This window comes from Convolutriloba macropyga, unplaced genomic scaffold, assembly GCF_964194025.1.
Source record: "Convolutriloba macropyga unplaced genomic scaffold, txConMacr16.3 SCAFFOLD_4911, whole genome shotgun sequence".
In the NCBI taxonomy this organism is placed as follows: domain Eukaryota; kingdom Metazoa; phylum Xenacoelomorpha; order Acoela; family Convolutidae; genus Convolutriloba; species Convolutriloba macropyga.
Window position 1 is genome coordinate 6,345 of NW_027453589.1, and position 3,323 is coordinate 9,667.

Here is a 3,323-nt window from a genome sequence, read left to right on the forward strand (position 1 = left end):
TGGGGAAGCTGCATCATGAACAAAAGTTTATATCGAGTATTATGTTGACATTAGTAGGCCCTGGCCGAAAGCGCAGCATGTGAAAGGTATAGATAAAAGTTATCGTTGCAGTCAGTACTGTGTAGTTACTAGTAGCTGGATTTAAGCTCGAAATGAGACACTGTTGGTGAAACTTCATCATGAGAACGTCACAAGCTGATCACGCTCCATGATATGACTAGTATTATGTTGCTTCTAGTAGGCTAAGCGCAAGCCGAAACATCAACATGTGAAAGTCGTAGAATTTTGCGATCAAATTGTGGCTAGTACTGTGATGTTACTAGTAACCTTGTGTTACGTCATATGGCCAAGAGAGCATTTGAAGGCGAAACTTCTGCATGGGGAAGCTGCATCATGAACAAAAGTTTATATCGAGTATTATGTTGACGTTAGTAGGCCCTGGCCGAAAGCGCAGCATGTGAAAGGTATAGATAAAAGTTAGCGTTGCAGTCAGTACTGTGTAGTTACTAGTAGCTGGATTTAAGCTCGAAATGAGACACTGTTGGTGAAACTTCATCATGAGAACGTCACAAGCTGATCACGCTCTATGATATGACTAGTATTATGTTGCTTCTAGTAGGCTAAGCGCAAGCCGAAACATCAACATGTGAAAGTCGTAGAATTTTGCAATCAAACTGTGGCTAGTACTGTGATGTTACTAGTAACCTTTTCTTACGTCATATGGCCAAGAGAGCATTTGAAGGCGAAACTTCTGCATGGGGAAGCTGCATCATGAACAAAAGTTTATATCGAGTATTATGTTGACGTTAGTAGGCCCTGGCCGAAAGCGCAGCATGTGAAAGGTATAGATAAAAGTTATCGTTGCAGTCAGTACTGTGTAGTTACTAGTAGCTGGATTTAAGCTCGAAGTGAGACACTGTTGGTGAAACTTCATCATGAGAACGTCACAAGCTGATCACGCTCTATGATATGACTAGTATTATGTTGCTTATAGTAGGCTAAGCGCAAGCCGAAACATCAACATGTGAAAGTCGTAGAATTTTGCGATCAAATTGTGGCTAGTACTGTGATGTTACTAGTAACCTTGTGTTACGTCATATGGCCAAGAGAGCATTTGAAGGCGAAACTTCTGCATGGGGAAGCTGCATCATGAACAAAAGTTTATATCGAGTATTATGTTGACGTTAGTAGGCCCTGGCCGAAAGCGCAGCATGTGAAAGGTATAGATAAAAGTTAGCGTTGCAGTCAGTACTGTGTAGTTACTAGTAGCTGGATTTAAGCTCGAAATGAGACACTGTTGGTGAAACTTCATCATGAGAACGTCACAAGCTGATCACGCTCTATGATATGACTAGTATTATGTTGCTTCTAGTAGGCTAAGCGCAAGCCGAAACATCAACATGTGAAAGTCGTAGAATTTTGCAATCAAACTGTGGCTAGTACTGTGATGTTACTAGTAACCTTTTCTTACGTCATATGGCCAAGAGAGCATTTGAAGGCGAAACTTCTGCATGGGGAAGCTGCATCATGAACAAAAGTTTATATCGAGTATTATGTTGACGTTAGTAGGCCCTGGCCGAAAGCGCAGCATGTGAAAGGTATAGATAAAAGTTATCGTTGCAGTCAGTACTGTGTAGTTACTAGTAGCTGGATTTAAGCTCGAAGTGAGACACTGTTGGTGAAACTTCATCATGAGAACGTCACAAGCTGATCACGCTCTATGATATGACTAGTATTATGTTGCTTATAGTAGGCTAAGCGCAAGCCGAAACATCAACATGTGAAAGTCGTAGAATTTTGCGATCAAACTGTGGCTAGTACTTTGATGATGCTTGTAGCCAACCGAATTGGTTGAAAAGCCCAATAAGTAAGCTAACTTGGGAGAGCTTGTTGGAAACCAAATGCTACTAGATTGGTCCAAATACATCCTTCAACAGGGGATCACTTGGCTCGCTTTACGAAGAGGAGCACAGCTATATGTGTTAATTCGGTATGAATCGCAAGATTTGTTTACCGACCTCTCTAACGCAAAAGGCGGTCTCGGCTTCGGCTGTTGACTGCGTCCGATTCAGGGTTATATAACTCTCGATTGAACACATTGATGTTCTATTGTTGGTGCTTCCAATAAAATTGGAACACTTAAAGCAGAACCGATTCAAATAATAGCATTCTGATCAATGATTGCATTCCTTGATCAAGAACTGCTGGAGTCATTGTGATGGCGAATTTTCTTCATAAGAAAATTGCAAAGAGACGGAACTTAATGAGACTAGTATTATGTTGTTTCTAGTAAGCGGAAGCTGAAACAGCAACATGTGAAAATCAAGTTTTGTTCAATGATCTCGAGGCGATAAGTACTATGAAGCAACTAGTAGCCTAAGCATGACTCAGATTTGAGACAGTCAAAAAGACTGGCGAAACTTCTTCACATGAAAGTTACATAGAGAACTACAAATGTATACAGCGAGTATTATGTTGTTTCTAGTAGGCGAAAGCTGAAACATCAACATGTGAAAGTTGTCTGCAAACTGTAGAACGATATGTGATTAGTACTGTGCTGTTACTAGTAGCCAGTCTGACTGTAGAAGCCAAGACAAAGGGAAACTAATGCATCTGAAAAGGACAAGTTATGGAAAGGTATGCACGATAAGTATTATGTTGTTTCTAGTAAGCGGCAGCTGAAACATCAACATGTGAACGTCGTTGTGTACAGTAACCTAGAACTATATAGTCCTTAGTAACGTGCATTTACTAGTACCTGTAATTGGTATTCAGACTCAGGCAGTTTGGAATAGTTTGGCAAAGATGCACCAGAGAAAACTGGGATTTGATACAGAAATTGTTGAATACAAGTATTATGCTGCTTCTAGTAGGTTGAATCCGAAACATCAGCATGTGAAAATTGAAAACATTTCTGGTTCGAATTGTCACAAGTATTTGGTGATCTGAGTAGCCAAACTCACTACAACGCCAATTGAAGGCAAAAATTCTCAACGGGAAAAGCTATTCTCATTGAATGAGCTAACAAGACGAGTATTATGTTGCTTCTAGTAGGCGAAAGCCAAAACATCAACATGTGAAAACCTTGCTGAACAAATTTAATGTTGTTGAGCTCAGTACCGTGTGAATTAGTAGCCATAATTGGCGAGCGAAAATTGAACTGGCGAAACTTCGTCTTTGGAAAATTGCAGATGCCGAGCACTTATTTTGCAACGAGTATTATGTTGACTGTAGTAAGCGAAAGCCGAAACAGCAACATGTGAAAGCTGTTGAAATTTGTGGTCATTTTGCAATAAGTACAAGGAGTGTAACTAGTAGCCAGG

General features: G+C 40.3%; 1 pseudogene; it reads left to right on the plus strand.

Moving 5' to 3' along the window:
* The first annotated feature begins 1,925 nt into the window (after positions 1 to 1,925).
* LOC142358393 (5.8S ribosomal RNA) lies at positions 1,926 to 2,077 on the plus strand (annotated as a pseudogene).
* Positions 2,078 to 3,323: the final 1,246 nt, after the last annotated feature.